Here is a 27,994-nt window from a genome sequence, read left to right on the forward strand (position 1 = left end):
ACTACTACTACTACTACTACTACTACTACTACTACTACTACTACTACAACTCCTATTTCTATACCACTTTAATATGGCATAGAAATTTTTTCCTCATTACAGTAATGTGAGGGAAAAAAAGAATTTCTTTTTTTTAGGCAGTTAGATAGCATACTAGATATAAAGCTGAACTTGAAATCAGGTACCCTCAATCACTAGCTGTGTGACCTTGGCAAAATCACTTAAACTCTTCTAGTCCAAGTTTCTTCATCTGTAAAACAGATAATGCCATCTCCCTTACAGGGTGGTTGGAAAGATCAAATGAGATGTCACATGTAAAGTACTTTGCAAAGTCCTTAACTGTAAATGTAAATGATGGTTTTTGTAATTATCCCCATTTTACAGGGACTCAGAAAGAAATGACTTCCCAAGGCCAAGAGCTGGTAAGGATTACAAATGAGATTTTTAACTCAGGTCATGTCAGTCCCAATCAAATGCTTTTTCTACCCATGAGTCTTTCCTCCTAGCCATGGTGTGCCTTTGTCCAATGACATAATTAATTTATATTAACTTTCTTCATCAATGTCTACCTTAGCAGCCATCTATTCCACTAATACATGAGGAATCTCCACTATGATCCACTAAACAAGTGGTCATCTAGCCTCTGCTTGAAAATCTCTAAAGAGTGGAAACTTACCACTTCCTGAGGGATCTCCTCCCACTTTTGGACAGCTCTAATGGTAGAAAGTTTGCTACACAATTACTTCTGGTTTTATACTCTGGGGGAAAAAAAGGGCCAATCCATCACTCTACATGACAGCCCTTAAAATATTTGAAGACAACTATAAGAAATACCACCACCCCTTCCCCCAACTTGCCTGAGTTTTCTCTTTTCAAACTTAAACATACCCAATTACTTCAACTGATCTTCACATAAAATGAGCTCAAGCACTCCACTATCCTGGTTGACTTCATCTAGTCAATGTTCAGCCTATAAATGTCCTTCTTAAAAGTATGGTATCTAAAACTTAGTACAGTGTTTCATAGGAGGTTTGACAGGGGCAGAGTATAATGAGATAGATTATTGCCTCATTATTTCTGAAAGCTATGTATCTAGGTGGCCCAGTGGCTAGAGTGCTGGGTCTAGAGTCAGAAGATTCGAGTTCAAATGCAGGCTCAGATACTTACTAATTTCGTGATGCTGGACAATTCATTTAACCTCTATCTGTCTCAATTTCCTCAATTATAAAATGGGGATAATAGTCCCACCTACATCATAGAGTTAAGTGAATCAAATGAGATTATATCTGTAATATACTCAGCACAATGGCTAGCACATTGTTATTATTCAGTTATGTCCAACTCTTCAAGAACCAGTGGACTATAGCATGCCAGTGATATTCATGGGGTTTTATTGGCTAAGATACTAGAGTGGTCTGTCATTTCCTTTTCAGTAAATTAAAGTAAACAGAGGTTAAGTGACTTACCCAGAGTCACACAGCTAGCAAGTGCCTGAGACCAGATTTGAAATTAGATCTTTCTGACTACAGGCCCAGAAATCTAACCATTTTGCCATTTAGCAGCCTCCTAGAACATAGTAGGAACTTAATAAGTGTTTGTCTCTTCCCCTTTCTTAATGTAGCACAAGATTTCATTTTCTTTTATAGCTAAAACACAGCACTATTTATACATATTCAGTAAACTAAAATCTCTAGATATCTTTCCAAACATTGGATGTATCATACTTCCTTTTTCTCTCACCACCCATCCCCACAACCTTTGTAGAAGTGGTCATGAGTAGAAGAGCAAAAAGAGACATCAGCAGAAAAGTATGATTGAAAAGAAGGATGCCTTGTTTTGCATGAAGAACAAGGGAAAACTAATGGCCAACCTGCCTCCTCTAGAATCCAGCCAATGTCAAGAGAGCTATAAGAGGTGCCTGAGTGGTAAGGGAGAAAACACACTATCTCTGGAGAGAGAGGAAATTGATTTTATTACTGTTTTTGCCACTTATTACCTATTTTCTATTTATTACCAATATTATCTATGTGACTTCTTTAGGCCTCACTTACATACTAGGCAAAATGAAGGGGTTAGATTAGATGGATTATAAAGAGCAATTATACTGCTAACTCTCTGATCCTCTGATCCCAAGTCCCTTTCACCATAGTGATGGCTGACTTACAGAGCTAATGAAGATTAATTGAAATAAGTACATTATTGGAGAAAGGAGAACATGGTATAGGAAAAAATGGTATTGAGGAGAAAAAACAAAAATTGGATCAATGGTGAAAAGGACTGAGAGGAGCAACAAAGAAAATAGACGGTGATGTCTGTACCCTTAAGGATCTTGAAAACAATCATGTCTTATAGAGCTAAAGAATATTAGAGTTGAAAGGGATCTTAGATATCATTCAGCCCAATATCTTCATTTCAAAGATTTGAGAACTAAGGACCAGAGAGTTGAAGTTAATCACTCAATGCCAGTTGGTCAGTTTCAGAACAAGAACAAGAACAAGGGTGCTTCCAGTATACAATTAAAACAAGTGTAGAACTACATAGGAGCCTTCTCTAACATACATGGGAACAAAAGTAACAACATATAGAAATATCTCTACAGGTTCTACAGTGGTTTATCCCAGCAGCTAGAGGGATGTTTATCTCTTGTACCTGGCCTCCCATCTTCAAGTCTCTCTCCACTTTAAATTATTCTCTACTCAGCTGCCAAGGTGATTTTTTTTCTAAAATTTAAATCTGATTATTTCACTCCCTACCCAATAAGCTTTAATGCCTCCCTATTTCCTCCTTGATCAAATATGAAGTACTCTGTATGACATTTAATGTTCTTCACCACCTGGCTCCTTTTTCACATTTCCATGCATTCTACAACCCAGCAACACTCACCTACTTGTGATTCCTGGAATACAGCCCCCCATGTTCTGTTTCAATGATTTTCCACTGGCTTTCCCCCAGTCTTGGAATGCTTTGCCCCCTCACCATTATCTCTTAGTTTCCCTAGATTCCTTCAGGGAAGGCTCCACTCAACTTTAACCTTCTGCAGAAGAACTTTTCTCTGTTCCTATCTCCTCGCTGCTGATTGATTCTCTTTTCAGATTACTTTTCATCTATCTGTATATATAATATTATGTGTATTTGTTGTTGCTGTTGAATTATTTCAGTCGTGTCTAATTCTTTGTGACCTCATTTGGAGTTTTCTTGGCAGAGATACTTGAGTGGTGATGCTCTTCTGGTGGTAATCATCATCATCACCATCGTTATCATCAACCAATAGTGGATTATATATAATAATGCACATGGTTATTATTATTATTACTATTATTAATCAATTATTCCACTAAAATAGCTGATACTTATACACTACTTTAAGGTTTGCACAGTACAAATAACAACCTGGGAAGTAGGTTCTATTATCATCCCCATTTTGCAGATGAGAAAACTAAGGCAGACAAAAGTTAAAAGACTTGCCCAAAAGCTGGATTTTAACTTAGGTCTTCCTTGATTCCTGGTCCAGCATTCTCTCCACTGCACCAACTAGCAGTCACTGGAAGCATTCATAGCAGGTAGCCTGCCCCAGTGGTGGACCCGATCCTAGAGGAAACTGGGTGAAAACTTCCATAGGAAGTGCATACTCACCCTTTTGAAATAATTTTGTTCACATTATATTTACTTATTTCTGTACATATTGTATTTCCCCAGAAGAATGTTAGTCCCTTGAAGGCAAGGACCTAGAGTTTTGGCTTTGCATTCCTATTTCCCACCATAGGAACTTTCCATGTAATAGGTATTTACTAAATGTTTGTTTAATTGAATTAAAATGTAAAATATATAGCTCACTGAGGGAAATTATCTATCTCAGTATGCAATTGCAAAGACCCTCTTCTGAAAATGTAACCTGTGCTCTTTCCCTTCTGTCCTGGTTTCCATTAGTAACACCCAAGGGATTGGATCTGAGCCTGTTGCCATAGCAACTGCCTGGGAGCCCAGCCATATCCCTGATGTTTCAGAGCACAACTAGCAAGGCTGTTTGACAAATTCCCCTATTCCATCGTCGCAGTGAGAAACAGCAGTTTTCCATCCTATTGATAATAATCACAATAGCTCATACTTCTAGGGCTTTTAGCTTTACAAAGCACTTTCCTTACAACAACCCTGGGAGGCAGGCAATGAAAGCATTAGTCTCCTCATTTTACAAGTGAGGAAACTGAGGCTTAAGGAATCAGAGTCACTTTTCAGGGATTATATGGCTAGCTTGTGACAAAGCCAGGATCTGAATCTTCAGACTCTAAGTCCATCGCTCTGATCCATGATGCCCCATCACAGAGCATGGGTTCATATAGAGTCAAATATAGAATATTAGAATTGAAAGTGGATTTATTTAGAGATCCTCTAGCCCCAGGATTGTAAAATTAAAGTACTAGGAGAGTACTTAAATAATGAACTAGAAGAACTCTTTAATATTTCCTAGTCCAATTTACTCTTTTTTTAAATAGATTAGGATACAGAATCCCACCTCCAAGCTTCAATTGGTGTGAGCTGCCCAAAGTCACAAAGCAAACCAATAGCAGAAAAAAGGACTAGAACCCAAGCCTTTTGACTCCTAGGACAATGTTCTTTCCACTAGAGCAACCTTATCTCCTTCTGTTACTCAGGTTTGTATTCTCAGTTCCATGGGTCAAGATTGATCTTGGTCAATGAAGTCATATTTCACCTATTTCAAAACGTACGCAGAGAAAGAGTCAAATTTACCTTGGACTAATACTTGCATCTTCTAATGCATGTCTTTCACAATATTAATGAGGTCAAGGTCATGAGTTCCATTCTTAAGAGGCTCAGTAAATTTAATACTCCATAGTTATACATTTCCCACCCCATTGGGTTTCAAGATCCTAATTATTTAGTGATCCACTAAATGTGTGCCTTTTGTGGTAAGTTGCAACCACACTAGACAATGAAAAAAAACAGCCTATGCAGAAAACTTTCATATATATAAAACTTTCATATAAAACTTCCATATATGAAGGCAATGTTATTAGGGTAAAATTGTGAGGTGTAGTCAACTGGTGTTTGTTTTTAAATGGTTGGGAAGTTATTGACTAAGGGACCTCAGAAAATTTCTAAGTCAGGAAGCTTTCCTCCAGGACTAAGAATTTTGTCTTTGAGCCAGTTGCTGGTATACATACTAACAGTTGGGACACAGTTCCACGGAGTACACAGCAGCCCTAAGGTAGTACTTTGGTCTTCCCTTACATACAGCATGTATGGCCTCATTGAGCCATCACGATTCTGTTTGGTTTTCCCCTTCCATACACCATGAGGTATCCAAAGGATCAGAAGCCCATGGATCAATGAAAGGACATTCCTATCTACCCAGGTTCAGTGTAGAAGACAGGACATTCCTATGTGCTCAGTTCTAGAATGGGAGAGAGAATTTCCTATCTACTTAGGTACAGGAATAAGAAGTTTTGTGTCAAATAAATAATCATAGCTAACATTTATAAGCACTATGTATAGTGTGTTAGGAGAGTATATATAACAAATTTTGTATGTACTATACAAGTATATCTACATATGTTAAAAGACATAATATAATTATTTGTGCATTTAATACACATATGACTTCATTTTATCCTTGCAGCAACCACTTGTGATATTATTATCATTCCTATTTTACAGATGAAAAAATTGAAGTCAAGAAAGGTTAAATAACTTGCTCAGAGTCACACAGCTTATTAGTGTCTCAGGAAGAATTCAGATCCAGGTCTTATAGAGTAGCTAGCACAGAAAGTGTGGGACCTGGAGTCAGGAAGACCTGAGTTCAAATTCAGCCTCAGACACTTACTAGCTCTGTGACTCTGGGCCAGTCACTTTACCTCTGTTTGCTTCAGTTTGCTGAGCTGTTAAATAGGGATAATAATGACACTTACCTCCCAGGGTTGTTGTAAGGATCTAATGAGATATTTGTACACCACTTAGCACAGTGTCTGGCGCATGGTAGGTGCTTAATAAATGTTTCTTTCCCTTCTTCCTTCCTTTTATCTCCCCTCCACCAGAATATACAGAGACTTGATCAGTCCTCGAAACTCAAGGTCAATGGTGAACAAGGAGCCCCAGGGGCATTGCTATACCAAAAAAAAAAAAAGAGTACAAACAAATACATATACGTATATTCATGTACACCTTCATATGTATATAGGCATACATATGCATACAAAGGCGTAATATAAATAATACAACACATTTCACTTGAGTTTTCACTCAGGGAATTTTATATCTTTTTGGTAAGATATTGAATTCTCCATAATAAAGGACATTTTTATTCATCAAAATAACTTAAAAACCAAAACAGCTATAATTATTTTTAAAAACCGTAAAAACAAAAACTTTGAAAAATTTAAGAACTTTGATTAACACAAAGACTACCCATGATTGCAGTGGTCCAATGCTGAAACTTGTTACCCACCTCCAAAAAGATGTGATGGACTCAGGCAGGGTGCAGAAAGAAATATATAGTTTTTGAACATGGCCAACATGGGAGTTTTGTTTTGCTTGACTATGCATATGTGTAATAATGGTTTTGTTATTTAGGTTTTTTTGTTTTGTTTTTGTTTTGTTTTCAAATTGGGGCCATGGGTTGGAAGGAGAGAAAATGGATGTGTTATTTTAAAAATTAACAACTAAGATTCAAAATATAAACTTTGTAAACAAGATGCAAGATACTAAGCTTTTAGGACATTACAATATGTCTCATCATTTCCAACTCACACTGTATGCATACCTATGTTACATACATATATACATACATATGTATGTATAATATATGTACATATTATATATTTATATTTAAACATACTTATTTAACACATATATAAGTATATATTTTAATTTTATATCTTCCTAATACTAAGTTTTTCTGACTTAGCAGGGAATCCCATTTACTTTTAGTAACTATTTACTGTCTTCACATCCCAGCCATCTGTCTACTTAGGTCATCTTGTTATTCTGCTTTTCCGTACCTGAAGCAGTACACTCTTGACCTCCAGCAATCATACTCCAGTTCTTAAAGGAATTAATATTCATAGCCTTGAGTTGGGTTATGTTGGTTGGTGAGTGAGTGAACACAAAATAGTCTTGCACATCTGGCCTACTCCAGACAAGATTATGTTTCACATTCCATCCAGCCTCTTACCTTTAAGTGGCATGGTGGAGAGAGTACTGGATGTGGAGGCAGGAAAGCCAGCGTGTGGCCCTGTGTAAGTCATTTAACCTCTCTTGGTCTCAATTTCTGTGCCTTTAAAATGGGAACAGCAATTGCATCTACTTCTTAGGATTGTCAGGATAAAATGAGATAATATATTTAAAACAGCGTGTTATGTAAGTTCTGTTATTACTGTTATTATTATTAATTATTATCATTGTGCTTATCTTGTCATACTCCCTGAACCATAAGCGTATCTCCCGCTCCCTTCCTGATTTATTCTGAGCACAATTATCAACTCATTATTCCTATTGCTTCTGGAAAATGTATGTTGATTAATTACCCTATACATCAACATAAAATTATTTTCACTCAGATCAAGATTCCTTTCTCTAGCCAACATGGCCCCATTGAACCCTAACTTTGAAATGTGAGATTCTTGAGGACAGGAGTTGTCTAAATTTTGCATTTATATTTCCAGAACTTAGCTTGGGACCTGGCAAAAAGTAAGTGCTTAATGAGTGCATTTTCATGCACTCATTCCTAATTCATTCTCTTTAAGGAAGAAGAGGCAACAATTGTCCCATACTTTGAATTTAGACAGAAAAAGGACTCTTTAACAAGACACATCAGAAGAATTTAAGGATCTTTTTTTTTATTGTGCTCTTGCAGTGCTCAGAAAAAGAAAAAAGTGAACTCTAAGCCAAATGAAGAATACACATGCCCACATATTCAGGCAGCACTGATACAGAATTATGAAAGTTAGTATAATGCAAATATATTTTAGCAAAAAATCTCTGTCTGGGTTTTTCCTAATGAGTAATCTCATTAAGCAATCCTTAGTAATTAGAATCAGGAAGAGGCAGATAAGAGCTATTCCCTTAGTTGATAGTCTTAGAGGTCAGGAAACCATTGTCAACCATTGTTTCCATGTGATTATATTAAGAAATTAAACATTTAATATGAGAGAGAAGAAAAAGCCAGTGGTACACTACTAACTACTGCTTTTTCTAAAGTTAGAGTGATGATTGATTAATCAGTAAGCATTTATTAAACACCTATTAGTTGCCTATATGCCAGGTACTAGGTGGTCCTAGATATTGGGAATCCAAAGAACAGAGCAAAGCTGTCCTTCTCTTCAGAAGTTTAGACTGTGATGAGGAGACAAAACATACAATTAAATAGGCATATATGAAAGACATACGAAATTGATAAAAGGTAATCCTCTTCCTCCTTATCTCTGCCTCTTGGCTTCCCTGGCTTCCTTCAAGTCTCAGCTAAAATTTCACCTTCTAAAAAAACTCTTCCCAGACCTCCTTAATAACACTACTTTCTCTCAGAGATGATATCTAATTTATCCTATTTATCCTGATCTTTATGTATTTGTTTACATGTTGTCTCTTGTGTTAGATTGTGAACTCTTTAAGAGCAGACTATCTTTTTTCTATCCTTTATATCCCCAGCATACAGCACAATGTCTGGCACATAGTTGGCACTTAATAAATGCTTATTGACATGGCATGTGGAAGATGATGCTTGAAGAGTCTGAAGAGTTACTTTAGAGAAGGCTCAAAACCTTGGATAGGTCAAAACATTTTTGCCTCATTTTTTCTCATGTGTAAAATGGTCATAACCAAACTATAAAAGCAGAGTTTAAGATAGTTTGGAGAACTCAAACAATACATTGCACTGAGACTGAACCATTGTCAGAGACTGTGCTGCTGCTCACAATATCCCAAACATAACCTTGATTCATAGAAATGGAATAAAAGATTTGTTGTTTTTTTCAAGGATGTCATTGTTCCCGAGTACTCAATCTCCAAGCTATAAGGGACAAAAAAACTTTCAAAGTATAGAGATGTCGGGCTGAGATCAAATTTATGAGGAAAGAGGATGTTCGTCGTCTTGCTTGCTTCTGGAATTGTATTGAGGATGCTTTCAGTGAGCCTTGAAAGATGTGCCTACAACAGCTGCTTTTATTCAATGAAAATATGTTTATTTTATCCACTTTTGCAATAATCCTCAGAACATTGATCATAAAGATAAGGAAAAATAGTGACATGGCTTACCACCATTTACATAGGAACTTCTTTAAAAAAAAGATCATAAAAATGAGATAATGATGAATATACTGGTAGCAAAAACAACAGAGAGCAAATCAACTAGCGTATTATGCACCTATTATATGCCAGGAAATGTGTCTAAGTTTTGGTCACATAAAAAATGAAAAAAAATACAAACACATATATATGTACGTATATGTGTGTGTGTGTGTATGCATGTATTCTTTGATCTTAAGGCATTAACAGTCAAATGGAGGAGACCACATACAAACAATTATGTAAAAACAAAATATGCATGGTGTCTCTGACGTCTTAGTGAAGATGGCTTTAAACCACATTACAACATTGGGGATATCCTATATGTAGAATAAGTTAGGTATAGTCTCAGAAGGAAGGCACTAAGATCAATAAGGACTGGGAACAGCTTCTTGCAGAAGGTGGGACTTTATTAGAAGCTTGAAGGAAGCCAGGAAAGCTAGGAAATGGAGATGAGAAAGAGAGTTTCAGTTATGGTGGACAACCAATAAAAATACTCAAATTTGGGAGATAGAGCGGCATATGTGAGAAGCAGCAAGGAGGCCATTGTCATTAGATCACAACATAAATAGTGTAGTATATGGTGTTAAGAATACTGGAAAGGTAGGGAGGGGCCAGGTTATGAAGGGCATTAAAAGCCAAATAGAGGGTTTTATATTTGATCAAGAAGGTGACAATTAAGCTTATTAAAAAGAGGGAAAGGATGTGGTCAGACCTGTACTTTATGAAAATCAATTTGATGACAACATGTTTAATGCAATTAACAACTATGTAATATCAGTCTTAATGTATACCTCTGGAATTGCAAAATGGACTTGAACTATAAAATGTCCATAATAACAAAAACATGTAGAATGTTAAGCAAACATAGGACAAATTACCCTGAAGCAGTTCTGTACATATTAACATTTCCATGTCAAAAAGGAGGGAAAAAAGCTTTTTGATATTCATAGAGTACAAGCTGAGAAGGTCAAAACTTAGAGAAATACTTTTAGAATAAGTAGGCACCACTTCACCAAGCAAGAGTAAGTACAAATAACAAACATATGTCATTTGATTTGTTAAGTACAACCAAAACAGGTATACATTCAGATGGAGTCTATGAAACAGTGAGATCCAATACTGCAATTGAATGACTTTGATGACAAACTTCCATGTGTGCTCAGCCAACAATAAATAGGTCAATAAACAAGCATCAACCAAATCAATGATATGGATTTATTTGTGGAAATGGAGGGGTTTATACTGGCAATTCGGGGTCATGTCATGGCCAGTAGAAATTCTAGAAGGGTTATCCATAAGGATCTTGGACTTAGGGATCAATAAAGTTTATACAAAGAAAAAGTATAGCTTATGTAAGACACCAGTGCAGGTTGTAAAAGTTTAGAAGTTTCCAGATATCTAGCAAGATATGACTGGTAGCTAGAGCTATACATCAGGAACTCATCATCTTTCATAAAATGACACAACACATTCCCAGACTACAAATACAGATCTAAAAATATCCTAAAGACTTTAATCAACAGGGCATTAACTAGGCACAATTCAATCAACTAGAATATAAACATAGACAAAATATTTGTCCACAATTATCTGGAAATAACCTTGACTTATAAGGCAATAATAATAATAGTGCATTTAATAGATGCTAAATAATACATTTAATAGATACTGGATGCTTACAAGCTACAATAAACAAAAAGTTCTCCAAGTATATAGACTTGGCTGTGGAGATTAAAATAATGGAATTAACTTCATGTTACCCCACCCCATTGTCCTATTTGCAACTCGAACTTTAATAAGGATGGTTTCTGTTTTATCTACAAAAAATAATCTTTTCCCCTCACACATTCTACTAAAAAAGGAGACATTTTATCTGCCTGTACAACTATCTACAGAATGTTGCTTGTGAAGGAATAATACTAGGATAGTCAATTTTCCTAGGGTAATTCCTATCTGAAATTTGTTGATCACAAACCTAGGTTTGATGATAATAATTGATAGATAATGTTAATTATTGAATCCTGCCTCTGCCACTACTTATGTGACCTTGGCTCCTCCTTGACAAATTGAAAGGCTTGTACTAGATGATCTCGGAGGTTTTTTCCAGATCTCCATCTATGATCTTGTAAAAATGTGGAAAATATGATTATTGCACTAATGCTAATAATAACACAAAGTAACATATCTTCATCTCATGGGATCTTTCCTCAATGATATAAAATATAATTTGGCTAAATAAATGGACCAAAGTCTTTATGGTTGATTCTGGAGGTTAAATGTAATTAATGGATAAGGTAATATTTATAAATAATTTTGTGTTCTCTAGGAATTATCCATTCAGCATAAAGTTATCAAGAATAAAGCTATATCAAGTGATTTAAGGCATTCTGAAGTTCAATGGGAAGAACATATTTAAAACAACTAACACCTTTAAAAAGTTTTTGAAATGCTAAGACCTAGTGGAAGAAGCTAATCAATCAATAAGCATTTATTCAACTTTTACTCTATGCAAGGTACTGTACTGGGGATATGACAATAAAAATAAAGCAATCCTTACTCTCAAGGACCTTACATTCTACCTGGGGAGACAACATGTACATAATAAATGCAAGGTAGCCTATAAATAAAAGGCATGTGAGAAAAAAGATGAACTATCTGCCATCTTTGTCTTCCTATCTACTACTGATGTTTTCCCAATAATACTTTGAGTTCGTCTACAAGAGATGAGTTTAAAGGCAAAACTTTTATTCAATTAAAATAAGAACCATTTTAATCACCCACACAATAGTCCACCACGAATTAAACAATAAAAGAATGATAGTAATTATAGCAACCTGTCTCAGGATTATTGCTAACTGAATTTCGATATAAGATGATGATGGTGGTGGTGACAAATAATAACAATAACAACAACAACAACAATATTTGTATAACACAAATTTTCAAAGTGCTGTAGCTTGCAAAAATCAATTGAGACAATTAAATCTAGGGATAAAAGAATCCAGTTCTCCAATAAGGGAGGTTCAGAGTTTAAGTCACTTGCCTTAAACTAGGAAGCTCTAGTTATATGGAAGAACCAGGACCAGAATTTTTTATTTCATTGATATAAGTAATTAAAAATATAGAAATTCCCTGGACTGGGGCATATTAGTACTTCTTCTTCCATTTATAGATGTAGAGAGTTTCCCAGAGCACTCAGGAGTTAAAATATTTGCCCAGAATCACAAAGACACCATGTGTCAGAGCTAGACCTTAAACCCAGGTTTTCCTGATTTCCAGATTGATTATCTGGACAATGGCTATCAAATACAATTTATTAGATGCTAATTACCTAGTTCATTGTATATATTCCTAAACATTTCTGGGTATGTTTCTGGTAGATTTTCTAATATTAGAATGCCCAACTGAATTGCTCTCGGCCTTTACTAAAGTCTGCCAATGACTTAGCTGGTTTTTGGCACATTGGATTTATTTCTTTTTGGCTTCACACACTTCTGGAGGATGCTGCAATTAATCTGGTCATTGGTCTATGCTTAAAATAACACTTACAATCTTTGGCTGGAAAAAACTAATGAGTGAATGTTGTAACAATCATTTCTCTTCTTGCTGTCGCTTACAAGCCTTTGAAAAAATTTCCCATTGGAGCGAAATTGTCAATATTTTGGAAATTTAGCGTGTTTGGATGATGGTTGAAGAATGCCATTAGGTCTCCTTTTTTGGTCCTTGAAAAGGCAGAACATTTATTAGTTGTATTTTGTTTTGTTTTTAAAGAAAGCTTTGCTATGATGGACCCTATCCCACTGTTGAATACCTCTGATCTGGGTACCATGTCACAATACATAATACACAGAAAAGCCTCCTATTATTATGTGAAGCTCACCAAATGTGAAAGATTTCTAAGAAGCAGAAATCCTAATGTACTCTTCAATTTCATTCAATTAAACAAGCATTTATTAGGCACCTATGACATACAATACATTGTGCTGGGGAAAAAAAACAGTCCTTGATCTCAAGGGGGGAAAGAATGAGGGGGTTACATTCTACCAAATGCAAAAAGTAGCTGAGTAGCTATCATTTGTGTCTTCAACATAGTAGATGCTAAGTGTTTTCTATACTGGATTATTGAATTCAATCAGTACTCGCTATAAACAAAATACTTTTGGAGAATGTTACTTCAACTCTTTTCTTCTGCCATTTGTCACAAACTGCCTTTTTGTCTTGCACTACTTGCCTCTCCACCCCCCCAAGTTCTTGTCACCAATTCAAGTTTGTTCAATTCAGTTTATCAAGTATTTATTTTGTACCTGCTTTATGTCCTATTCTAGACCCAAAAAGATATAAGATTAATCCCAGATCTCAAGGAATATATGATACTGTGTATATATGTATGTGTGTGCATGCATGTGTATTTATATAAAACCTGTGCAAATAATTTAATCACATGTATACTTATATACATAGACACACAAGCAACATGGACAAGTCATTTTACTACACACACACAGTATATATATGTATATATATATATATACATATATTCAATTAAAACATATGTAAATTTCTACTGTACAAAATAAAACCTGATAAATATATGAGAACTAGAAACAAAGTATATGTAAGCTGCAGATAAAAAGATCATTTTTAGTCATCTGTTATTTATTTACCTTTAAAATGAATTCTTATTGATATCTTTCATTTTTTTACATGATCAGAATTTTTCCCAGTATTCTTCCTTATCACCCTTCCAGAAGAGCCATCTTATGTAATAAATAATATTTTTTAATTTAAAAAATAAAAGAAAGACAGAAAGGAAAATCGGTAAACTGATTCAATGCATCAAAAAATCTGAGAATATGTATAATTTTCCAAGTCTATGGACTTCCTACCTATGCATAGGAGAGGGATGGGGATGTCTTCTCATATCTCATATATCTCATTTCTCTCATGCTTGTTCTTTGTAATTTTGCAACTTTCACTTTGAGTTTCTGTGATTGTTCTTTTCACTTACATTGTTGTAGTCATCATACATACGTTTTGACTTTCATTACTTCACTTTGCATCAGTTTATATGTCTTTCCATACTTCTCTGCAGTCATTAGGTTCATTATTCCTTATAACATTGTAATATTCCATTACCTTATTTTGCCAAAATTTGTTTAGCAATTAGATGATAATGTTCATCAGTACATAGAGAAAGTAGAATCAGGTATAGTGTCATAGAGGAAGTGGCATTTGAACTGGGTCCTGAAAGATCTATGAACTTTTGATAGGCAGAGAAGTTACATTGCTCCACCAACAGAAAAAATTACTAAATGAACCAATGACATTTTACACTGAGACCTTTAAGAATATGACAGACCCCCATCTGCTCTCAAAATGGATTACTCCCTTCTTATTTGTTCTTCACTAAATCATACTCCTAACAGGCATCATAGTCCCTTCTGCTTTATTACCTCTTTTTACTTTTTTGAGATTTTTTTCACATATATTAGCTCTTTTGATTCAATATTTCTAGATAGATATTTGATTATTTTCTTGGAAATCACTTTAAAAGGCAATGAATGATTACTTTGATCTATCAAATGTTCTTAGAAACAGGGAGAAATCACCTCTGCCATGTTATCAGTGGTAGAAATAGGATAGAAGATGATAAACATGCCTATTGGTTTCTTTTTTCAAAAGATTGGCAGCTGAATTTTGTTGTCCTGTGGAAGGTTTTTCATTGCTGTTGTTGTTGTTTTTATTTCTCTCTCTCTTTCTTCCTCTATCTATCCTCACCTCCCTCAATCCCTATCATTCTTTCTTCCTCTCACCTTCTCTCATAGAAAAACTACCTCTGCAAGAGGAAGCTAAGTGGCACAGTTGATATGAATGATAGGCTTGGAATCAGGATGAACCAGAGTTCATATCCAGCCTTGGACACTTACTAGCTCTGTAACCCTGGGAGAGTCACTTAATTTCTGTTTGCTTCCAGCTACCTCCGAGGCTGTAGTAAGGATCAAATGGGATAATTATTTGTAAAACACTTAACACAGTGCCTAGCACATAGTAGATACTACATAAAGGCTTATTTCCTTCAGCTCAAGGAAGCAATTGGACATATCACGTTACCTCTCTGAGATTACAGATTTTTTTTGCGTGTAAAAATTTGCATAACAATTTAGCTCACAAGGTTGTTGTGTCACATGAGATAATAAACACAAAGCAATTTGCAAACCATGAAGCTTCATTTAAATTTAAGTTTTTGTTATTTTTCTTCACTTTTAAAACTGCTCTAACAAACTTCTTTTTAAATGTTAGACCTTTACTAGAGGCACTAACAATAAACTAGACTTATTTAGATTTCTGGGACTTGAAGCTTTTTGCTCACCTCCTGTGGCTAGGAATCATAGCATGGTTTAAGAAGAGAACAGGACAAAATAAAAAGCCTGCAAAACTCTGGGAACCATACAGGGGCACTTTCTAGGTTGTTTTTTTTTTTTTTCCTTTTTAACTGATTCATAATCATGAGCCATTCGTAAATTCATAAATACATCTCCAAAGACAGAATTACTAAAAACTTGGGTCTTTTAAATCTTCCTCATCAAATTATGCACCTAATGCTGCAGCTCCCAAAGTTGCACATACATCATCTCTTGATTTGAAGGAGGCAATGTAACTGAGTAGATAAAGTGCTGGATTTGGAGTAAGGTCGACTTGGGTTTAAGGTAGACTCTAGGTAGCTAGGTGGTTCAGTGGATAGAGCACAGGGCATGGAGTCAGAAAGACTTCAAGAAAATCTTCAGGGGGCAGCTGGGTGGTGAAGTAGATGGAGCGCCAGTCCTGGATTCAGGAGGACCTGAGTTCAAATCCAGCCTAGACACATAACACCTACTAGTTATGTGACTCTGAGCAAGTCACTTAAACCCAATTGCCTCATCAAAAAAAAAAAAATCTTCCTAAAATAAAATCTTTCCTCAGACACTTATAAACTGTGTGATCCTGCTTGAGTCACTTAACTCTGTTTGCCTCCATTTCCTCATCTGTAAAATGATCTAGAGAAGGAAATGGCAAACCAATTCAGTATTTTTGCCAAGAAAACCCCAAATGGCGTCAGGAAGAATTAATTGGACATGACTGAACAAAAGACTTGGGGTTAAATTTTGCCTCTGATACTTACTAGCCATATAACCATGGTCAAGTAACTTGTCTATGGAAAATAAGTGCTTATTTTCTCATTAATAAAAAGGAAATAATAGCTGTAATATCAACCTTGTGGGTTTATCATAAGGTTCAAATGTAATAATGTATAAGAAAGTGACTTGTCATCTTTAAATGAATGTGAAAATTTCAACTATTATAATGGGTCCTCACAATAATCCTGGAAGATAGCCATGGCAAGAATTAGTAATCCCATTTGTAGATGAGAAAGTTAAGGCTCAAAGAGATTAAGCAACTTGGAAGTCATTTAGTACTGTAGAGCACAGTAGAGTCAGAATGTGAAAACCTGAGTTTGAATTCTGATTCTTCAATTTACTGATTGTGTGACCTTTGGCATACCACTTAACCCTTCTTAGGTTCTTATCAATAAGATGGGTATAGTATTAGCATCTTTATCATTAAGCTATGAGAAAATGTGCATAAGTATTTTGCAAGCGTTAAATACTATATAAATGTTAGAGATGATGATGATGGTGCTGCTGCTGCTGCTGCTGCTGCTGCTGCTGCTGATAATAATGATGATGATGATGACATGGAAATAGTGAGTGGTTGATTCAGTGTTTCTGATTCCAAGTCCAATACTAATCTTTCTATTCTAACACATTGACTCTACTGTCAAAAGAAGCAATAGATGTTGATTTAATCCTTTAAGTTTGCAAAGTGTTATATACATAAATTATCTTATCTGATCCTCATAAAAACCTTGTGAGGTGGGTACTACAGGCATTATCTTCCCCATTTTACAAATGAAGAAACTGAGGTTTTAAGAAGCTGTGATTTGCTCCATGGTAACACATCTAGAAAGTGTCAAAGGAGCTTCAGAAGCCAAGTCTTCCTGACTTCAAGTCCATTTTCCAAGCCATATACAGGGTGCAAGAAGGCCAGTCTCCTGGCTCACTTTCTACTGGTAGAGCTTGAGCTCATCTCCTCTCAAGGAGAGGCACCAAGATCATGGCCTACTGTCAACCTACAATACTCCTGAGTATAGTCAATAGACTAAAATAAAATTGGGAAATATTTAACAAAATAAATAAAAATGGATAATGTTAATTTTTTTTCTAAGTTTTCTAAGTCAAGACACTGCCTGTAGAGATCCTTATGTATGGTTTAGTGGCCCCATTTCTACTTGGGTCTGTCCTAAAGAAAAGATGAATATAGAACTCTCAAACACACAGTGACTAAGTTCATTTTGAAAATGGTTATCCTTGTCAACAATCTGGAGCAACTACAGGCAAAGCTTTTTTTACTCACTACATTGGATGAGGGTGGCCATGGGACAGATAATGCAAGACACATTTCTATGGTTTTGAATATATTTTGGCACCAACTTTGAATGTGGGGGGGGCCTGGTATTCTAATAATTCATTTAGAGCAAGGGGATAAAGCCATACATATTTAGCTTCACTGACTTACTCTCTTAGCTTAGCTCATGCCTCTCTAAAGTTGGGAAAAGTAGTTCAGAGTTGTAGTTTAGCAAAACTTTGTTCCTCTGTAATGGGCTGAAGCACATCTATTTCAGAACATGGGAACAAATGAAAATAAAAATGCAAATATGCTGCATTGATTAGTTTGGTTTTTAATCTGTAAATACATTAAATAACTATATGATAATGCCATACCTTTGCTTCAAAGAACACAGATATGTGTTAGAGAAACAGGTGGATGGCATCTTCTTCTAAATGGAAAAAACTATAAAGATAGCACAGAATGACTTTCTTTTTTTTTTCTCTCAAGAGTTTGGCTTGAGAGAGAGGACATATGGAAGGAAATTAAAAGACAAATTAATGATCTTTCCTCGGAGTAATTGAAAACAAGCATAAAAAAACATGTGGACTTCTTGGGGTGTAGCGAAGATGGTAGAGAAGGTATTCAGTTGAGTTCTCCCAATATTCCCTTCCAAATATCTTTAAAATAACACCTCAGATCCCATTCTAGAGTAGCAGAGCCAACAAAGTGTCAAAATGAGACATTCTTCCTGCCCAGGACAACTTAGGAAGTTGGAAAGAGAGATCTGTGACATGGAGATGGAGACTGGCCAGGAGCCCACATGGATTAAACACCAGTGGTGGGAATAGGTGGTGACAAAAGAAGCAGCAGCAGCTTTGGGATCTCTCAAGTCAGAAATAGTAAAAAAAAAAAACAAAAAACCTGACAACTGGTCAGAAAGAGATTGCAGAGAACTCCTGTCCTAGTACTGGAATGTAGGACCAGACACTGTTTGGCAACTCCATTGTCTATACCCATTTCTAGGTCATAGTTCAAGGGTAGAAAGGATCATTTGCAGTCAAAAGGGAGGCAGCATAGGTTTTAGACATAAGAGATCAGGGACTCTGAGGAACAGTAGTGTGTTTTTAGTCCCAAGGGAGTAGAGGCCCTAAGGAGCAGTAAAGATTGCAGTTCTATGGGATCAGGGACCATTCCTGGGCAAGGACCAGGTTACAGACCAGGAAAGCACTGATATCACTTACCCAGATCACCTTGGAAGCACTGAAAGCTTTCAACCCTTCCGAACTAGCTTGGAAAACAGTAGGGTGAAAATGCCTGAAGCTTGAAACATTGCCCCTTGCCCATGCAAAAGGAAGAGCCCAACATTAGAATAAAGTCCAAATCAAGAAATGAGAAGGGGGGATGAGCAAACAATAACAACAAAAACTGACCATAAAAGGTACTAAGATGAAAGGGAAGGTCAAGACACAAACTCAGAAGATAATAAAGTCAAAATAGCTATAAGCAAAATCTCAAATACAAAAAAAAAAATGTGAACTGGACACAATCTCAAAATAATTCCTAGAAAAGATTTTGTTTTTCAAAATCAGAGGAAAATTGGGTAAAGAAATGAGAATAAGGGAAGAAAATTATGAAAAGTAAATGAACAACTTGGTAAAAGAGCAACAAAAGATACTGAAGAAAATAATACCTTAAAAACAGAATTGGCCAAATGGGAAAAAAGGTACAAAAGCTCACTGAAAAAAATAATTTCTTTTAAAAATAAAATTAGAAAAAAGAAAGATAATGACTACATGAAAATCAAAGTCAAAAGAATGAAAAAAATATAAAAAATAAAGGTATAGATGAACAAGTATATTACTGTGATGGAATTCTCTTGTGATATAAGAAAGAATAAACAAGACGGTTTTATAAAAACTGGAAAAACTTATATCAACTCATGCAAAGTGAAGTGAATGGAACCAAGAGAACATTGCACACAGTAACAGCAACATTATAGGGATTATCAACTATAAAATATCTACTCTGATCAAGACAATTATCCAAGATAATTCCAAAGGACCCATGATGAAAAATGTTATCCACTCCCAGAGAGATCTGAATGCATATTGAAGCATACTTTTTTTTAAACTTTGTTTTTCTTGTTTTATATTTTTGTCTGTTTTCTTTTGCAACATGGATAATGTGGAAATATGTTTGCCATTACTTCACATGTATAATTGATACCAAATTGCTTGCCTTCTCAAGGAATGGGGTGGATTATGGGAAAGGAAGGTGAGTAGGTTAAAGGACCAATAACAGGAGGAATTTACAGCAAGGAGTGATTGACGATATTTGGGGGCCATTGCAATATGTAAAATGAAAGAGAGTTTAGGGGGCAGGAGGGAAGGAGAGAATTAGGAACTCAATTTTTTAATACTGATTTTAAATTTTTTTTACATGTAAGGGACTTCCAGGAGACAAGATGGTGGAGTAAGCAGTGGGTCTCTCTCACCCTGCCTCCTTGACCTTGAAGGACCCAGAAAATACCACTCAAGAAGGAATCCTGGAACAGTGGAGCCAGCAGAGCAGTGGGGTGCAACAGTCTTTTGGCCCATGAGGCTGGGGAGATTGAGGGGAGGGGTTGCTCTTGCTATGGCTGAAGTGGACCAGTACAGGACAAGAAGCATCCCAGCAAACCAGAAGCAAGATCCACCTCAGCGGACCAGCAAGGGATCCTGAGCCCCAGAGTGGTGGAGCAAGCAAGCATCAACACCAGGACCCCCCCACCCCACTCCATGTGGCTCAGCATAGCAAGAGGAACCAGCAGATGCCAGTGCAAACCACAACTTATGACGGCAGACAGGTGTCTACCAGCAGCTGAATCTACCTGTGTTCTAGCACAGACCCAGGTGAGGAGGTGACTTCCAGGGGCCAGAGCACCCTCATCCCCATCCCCTACCTGCAAACTTCAGTATAACCCAGGGGAAATGCAGAAGGACCCCACCTGGCCTCAGCACACACCAGCCACTTCCACCAGCTCCAGCTCAATACCAGATAAGCTATCAGGCCCCTAGAGCTTCCAGCTGCCAGCACCTGAGGTTCCAGCACACAAAGCCAGTAATGAAGCCTCTAACTCCCAGTACAAGAAGTGTGGGACAGTGCCCCCTGTGCCCCAGAAGCAGAAATAAATTTTAAAAGCCAGGAAAAAAGGTAAATATCATCAGGAAAAAAAAGCAACAAAGGAAAAAAAGACCATAGGTTCTCACTATGGGTACAAGAAAGATCAAAAGACAAACTCAGAAGAGATCAACATTGTCAATATACCTATATCCAAAACCTCAAAGGAAAATGTGAAGTGGTTTCAAGTCCAAAAAGCCTTCTTGGAAAAGCTCAAGAAGGATTTTAAAAGTCAAATAAAAGATGTAGAAGAAAAATTGAACAATCCCTTTAAAAATACAATTGACAAAATGGGGGGGAAAACACACTGAAGAAAACAACTCCTTTGGCAAAATGGAAAAGGAGGTACAAAAGGCAACTGTAGAAAACAGTTCATTAAAAATTAGAACTGGGCAAGTGGAAACTAATGACTCTATGAGACATCAAGAATCAGTCAAACAAAATCAAAAGGATGAAAAAAAATAGAAGAAAATGTAAAATACCTCATTGGAAAAATAACTGACCTGGAAAATAGATCCAAGAGAGACAATTTAAGAATTATTTGTCTATCTGAAAGCCATAATCAAAAAAAGAGCCTAGACAGCATATTTCAAGAAATCATCAAGGAAAACTGCCCTGAGGTCCTAGAACAAGAGGTTAAAATGGTCATCAAAAGAATCCATCTATCACCTCCTGAAAGAGACCCCACATGGAAAATGTCAAGAAATATTGTAGTCAAATTCCAGAATTGTCACGTCAAAGAGAAAATATGCAAGCAGCCAGAAGGAAACATTTCAAATGTTGTGGAATCACAGTCAGGAATACACAAGACCTTGTAACTTCTACATTAAAAGATCAGAGGGCTTGGAATATGATATTCTGTAAGGCAAAGGAGCTTGCATTATAACCCAGGATCAACTACCGAGCAAAACTGAGCATAATCTTTCAGGTAAGGAGATGGACATTCAATGAAATAGGGGACACAGACAGCATATTTCAAGAAATCATCAAGGAAAACTGCCCTGAGGTCCTAGAACCAGAAGTTCTGTCTTACTGTCATTCTCTTGGATGAAGTTATTGATTGTTTCTATGATTTGTTTTTTGACCCATTCATTTTTTTAGGATTAGATTATAGATTATAGATACCACCAAGTGGTATAGCATCCAAATTCTTAGAGGAGAATTTCAAGGAGTTACATGAAGAAATAGCAAAACTATACTAGTGGGGGACCTCAACCTCCCCCTCTCTCAAGTAGATAAATTTGACCATAAAATAAATAAGAAAGAAGTTAAGGAGGTGAATAGAATTTTAGAAAAGTTAGATATGGTAAACCACTGGAGCAAATCGAATGGGGATAGAAAGGAATATACATTCTTCTCAGTGGTACATAGCACCTACACAAAAATTGACCATGTACTAGGGCGTTAAAAACCTCACAATACAATGCAGGAATATTAAATGCATCATTTTCAGATCATGATGCAATACAAATGACATATTATAAAGGGACATGGAAAGATAGACTAAAAATTAATTGGAAACTACATAATCTAATCATAAAGAATGAGTGGGTCTAACAACAAGTCACAAAAACAATCAATAACTTCATCCAAGAGAATGACAATAATGAGACAACATACCAAAACTTATGGGATGCAATGAAAGTAGTCCTTAGGGGAAGTTTTATATCTCTAACTGCTTACATGAATAAAATAGAGAAAGAAGGGATCAATGAATTGGGCAAGCAATTAAAAAAGCTAGAAAAAGAACAAATTGAAAATCCTCAATTAAACACCAAATTAGAAATTCTGAAAACCAAAGGAGAGATTAATAAAATTGAAATCAAGAAAATTTTTGAACTAATAAATAAAACTAAGAGCTGGTTTTATGAAAAAAAACAATAAAATAGATAAACCTTTGGTTGATGTGATTTTTTTTAAAAAAAGAAAGAATAAAATCAAATTGCCAGCATCAAAAATGAAAAGGGTGAATTTGCCACCAATGAAGAGGAAATAAAGCAATAATTAGGAGCTACTTTGCTCAACTGTATGCCAATACATTTGACAATATTAGTAAAATGGATGAATATTAATTGCCCAGATTAACAGAAGAGAAAATAAAATACTTAAATAACCCCATTTCAGAAAAAAAGAAATTGAACAAGCCATCAATGAATTCCCTAGGAAAAAATCTCCAAAGCAAAATTTCCAAGGGAAAAGAGGCAAAGAAGGAGTCCTACTAAATTCTTTTTATGACACAAATATGTGATACCTAAAACCAGGAAGAGCCAAAACAGAGAAAGAAAATTATAGACCAATTGATGAATATAGATGCAAAAAAATTTAAATAAAATGTTAGCAAAAAGATTACAGCAACTTATCATGATAATAACACACTATGACTATGTAGGATTTAAACCAGGAATACAGAGCTAATTCAATATTAGGAAAACTATCAGCATAATTGACCATGTCAACAACAAAACTAACAGAAACCATATGATTATCTCAATAGATGCAGAGAAAGTTTTTGACATAATACAACACCCATTCCTATTAAAAACACTAGAAAATATAGAAATAAATGGAGTCTTCTTTAAAATGATAAGTGGCATCTACTTAAAACCTTCAGTAAGCATCACACGTAATGGGGACAAGTTAGAAGCATTTCCAATAAGGTCGGGGGTGAAACAAGGATATCCATTATCACTACTGTTATTCAATATGGTACTAGAAACATTAGCTTTAGCAATCAGAGAAGAAAAAGAAATTGGAGGAATTAGAATAGGCAAAGAAGAAACAAAACTATCACTCTTTGCAGATGATATGATGATATATTTAAAGAATCCTAGAGAATCAAGTAAAAAAGCACTTGAAATAAAAAAAACAACTTTAGCAAAGTTGCAGGATATAAAACAAACCCACATAAATCATCAGCATCTTTACATATTACTAACAAAGCGCAACATCAAGGGATAGAGAAATTTCATTTAAAGTTATTGTAGACATTATAAAATATTTGGGAGTCTACCTGCCAAAATAAATGCAGGAACTATATGAACACAATTCCAAACCACTTTTCACACAAATAAAGTCAGATCTAAATAATTGGGAAAACATCAGTTGCTCATGGGTAGGCCGAGCTAGTATAATAAAAATGGCAATTCCAACTAAGCTAATGTACTTTTTCAGTGCCATACCAATCAAACTACCAAAAATATTTTATAGAGTTAGAAAAAAATAACAAAATTCTTCTGGAAAAACAAAAAGTCTAGAAAATCAAAGGAATTAATGAAAAGAAATGCCAGGGAAAATAGCCTAGCCATACCACATCTTAAATTGTATTATAACGTGGCAATCATCAAAACTATTTGGTACTGGATAAGAAATAGAATGGTGGATCAGTGGAATAGGTTAGCTACACAAGACATAGTAGTCAGTGACTATAGTAGTCTATTGTTTGATAAACCCAAAGACTCCAACTGCAAGGTTAAGAACTCATTATTTGACAAAAAAAAAAAATTCTGGGAAAACTGGAAAACAGTGTGACAGAAACTAAGCATAGACCAACATCTTACACTGTATACCAAAATAAAGTCAAAATGGGTACATGATTTAGATATAAAGGCTGATATTACAAGAAAACTGGGAGAGCAAAGAATAGTTTACCTGGCAGATTTATGGAGAATGGAAGAATTTATGACCAAACAAGAGATAGAGAACATCATGAAATGAAAATGGATAATTTTGGCTCAGATTCCTAAAATCTAGCCACTGCTCTGATTTTTAGAATCTAGCCAATACCTCACAGACTCTCAGATTCCTCAGGAGTCTGGATAATATGGGGCATCTTTAATAAACCTTGTCTTTGGCTGAAAAAAAAGAAAATGGATAATTTTGATTACATTAAATTGAAAAGTTTTTGCACAAACAAAGCCAATGCAATGAAGATTAGGAGGGAAGCAGAAAACTAGGAAAGAATTTTTACAACCAGTGTCTCTGATAAAGGCTTTATTTCTAAAATATATAGAGAACTGAGTCAAATATTTAAGAATACAAGTCATTCTTCAATTGATAAATGGTCAAAGGATCTCAACAGGCAGTTTTCAGAGGAAGAAATTAAAGCCATCTATAGTTATATGTAAACATGCTCTAAATCACTATTGATTAGAGAAATGCAAATCAAAACAACTGTGAAGTACCACATCATACCTATGAGGTTAGCTAACATGACAAAATAGGAAAATGATAAATGTTGGAGAAGATGTGAGAAAATTGGAACACTAATGCATTGTTAGTGGAGCTGTGAATTGATCTAACCATTCTGGAGAACAATTTGGAACTATACCCAAAGGGCTATAAAATTATGTTTAACCTTTGACCTAGCAATACCACTTGTAGGTCTATATCCCAAAGAGATAATACAAATGGGGAAAGGACCCACATGTACAAAAATATTTATAGCAGCTCTTTTTGTGGTGGCAAAGAATTGGAAATTGAGGGGATGACCATCAATTGAGGAATATCTGAACAAGTTGTGGTTTATGAATGTAATGAAATACTATTTTGCTACAGGAAATGATGAGCAGGAAGACTTCAGAAAAACCTGGAAAGACTTACATGAACTAATGCTGAGTGAAGTGAGTAGAACCAGGAGAACTTTGTACATAGTAACAGCCACATTATGTGATGACTAACTTTGATAGACTTATCTCTTCTCAGCAATACAAGGATCTAAGACAACTCCAAAAGATTCATGATGGAAAATGCTGTCCACATCCAGAAAAAGAACTATGGAGTCTGAATGCAGATTGAAACATATTATTTGCTCTTTCTCTTTTTTTTTGTTTCTTCTTTATCATGGTTTCTCCCACTGGTTCTAATTCTTCTTTACAACATCACTAATTTGAAAATAGGTTGAATATGAATGTCTATGTTGAGCCTATATCAATTTACATGCCATCTTGGAGTGGGGGAGGGGAGAAGGGGAGAAAATTTGGAACTCAAAATTTTATGGAAGTGAACATTAAAAATGAAAAATAAATTTATTAAAATAAAAAAATACATGTAATTGGGAAATATTTAATGAAATAATTTTTAAAAAAAGAAAAAAAAAGATACAACTGGGTAGATAATTGAAGGTGGACAATGAGGCTTTTCATGATAAATTGTCCAGAAACCCTGAAATACAAGATCTGGTATTCTTTATATGCCCAATGGCTTTTGCTGGCAAGACTCATTTGATATATGTATTTCTACATAGGTTTCAGTTCATCATTCCCTATTCTGGCTTCTTTACTCTGGGACCAATCAGTACAAGGTTATTTTATTTTCTTTTATATGGCAGACCTTCAAATACTTGAGCATAGCTATCACAACCACCACCACCTCAGGCTTTTATCTCTTCCCCACGTTAAACATCCTCAGTTCCTTCCATTGATTTTCATATAACATCAGGTCATGGCCCTTCACCATCTTAGTTTATCTCTGTAATATTTTATAGGTTATTGAAACTCTTATTAAAGTGGAGTACTCCAAACTTAATATGGTTCTCTAAATGAGTTCTGATGAAAGCAGAGTAAAATGAGATTTTCACCTCCTAATTACTGCTAGCTATTTTTCTCCATGCAACTAAATGTTGCATTAACTTTTTTTTGCTTCCACAAAAGTCCACTCAAATCCCTAGGTCTGATCCAACTATTGTCTAATTATACCTCCCCCATCTTGTACAAGGGTAGTTGATTTGGTTTTTTGGGTGCCCAGTTTTAGACTATATTTATCCTATTGAACTTTTAGGAGACAAGGAGAAGATCCCTTGTAGTTACCTTTTCCTGAAATGAACCAACCTTCACTTCAGACAAAATAGCTCACAAAGACATTTCTGTGAGTTTGGACTTGTCTCACAATACAACAGAGAAAGATACTTTGCCCTGTTCCATTTGAAAGTCTAAAAAAAGACAGGAAAAATATGTTATTTTTCATAACATTTAAAAGCCCTGAGAGCTCAGTTCAGGGAAATTCTTCCTTCTGAATTCCCCCACAATACATATTCTTGAATAAAGCCTTTTCTGACCTGAATTGAGGTTATAAGCAATGGTTCATATCACTGGCTCTGACACCTGCCTTGGAATTTCCAAGTTCTGTCACCAGAACCATTAATTATTTTGAATCTTAGTTTCTTCATCTACTCCCCATTTTAATAATAATAATAATAATAATAATAATAATAATACCTATAAATACATTCCTTGCATGGCTGTTATCAGGATCAAATGAAATAATCTATCTTGATCTGCCTGAAAATTAGATTGAATCATAAAGTACCATGTAAAATTGAGCTATTATTGTTTGTCAGGGAATTATAGATTTAGAAAGAGAAAGGACTTCAGAAGTCATCTAGTACAACTGTCTCATTTATATAGATAGAGAAACTGAGGTGCAGAGAGTTTAAGTTCTCAATCAAGGTTACAGTGTCACTCATAAGATTTGAATTCAGGCCCTCCGACTTCAAATCCAGCACTTTTTGTACTGTACTACAATGCAGTCATAGAAGTAGGAAATCCTAACCATCATCTATAATATTTTTAATAGGAAAATATATTCATCATTACAACTTGGAAATACCTGGAAATCATTTCTGCTCATTGTAGCACCATCAACTGTGATGGAGATTTGTTTCTTCCCTATTGTTTGATGATAGAGGAGTGGTTCTGAGAAATCCCCTGGTTCCAAAAAATTGGGAGGTACTCCCTTTACTTGAGGTTTAGACTCATGTAGGGCAGCACCTTTGGGGATGCATGTGTATAAACAAATGAGAGACACAGTATGAATAGGGGTAATAGTATGGGTGGGGTTGGAGAGGTAAGGAACAGGGATGGAGTTCCAGGGTGAATGAAAAGCCAGAATAGAATGAGTATTAGGGTTGGGAGTTCTGATGTATCCAGATTAGGAAGAGTAGGGGCAGGAGTCCCAGGTGATTATGGCTAACTGGAGTTTCTATCCTATTCTTCCTTGTCTTTCTTCCTTCCTGGCTTCCAAAAAGCACTTAGTATTGGTAAGTACCAAGGAGAGTGTGAGCACTAGGTGATGGCAGAATTGAGTGGCCAGTGCAGAAAAAAAGACAGAAATATTT

This window comes from Vombatus ursinus, unplaced genomic scaffold, assembly GCF_900497805.2.
Source record: "Vombatus ursinus unplaced genomic scaffold, bare-nosed wombat genome assembly UNPS02014973.1, whole genome shotgun sequence".
Taxonomy (NCBI): Eukaryota; Metazoa; Chordata; class Mammalia; order Diprotodontia; family Vombatidae; genus Vombatus; species Vombatus ursinus.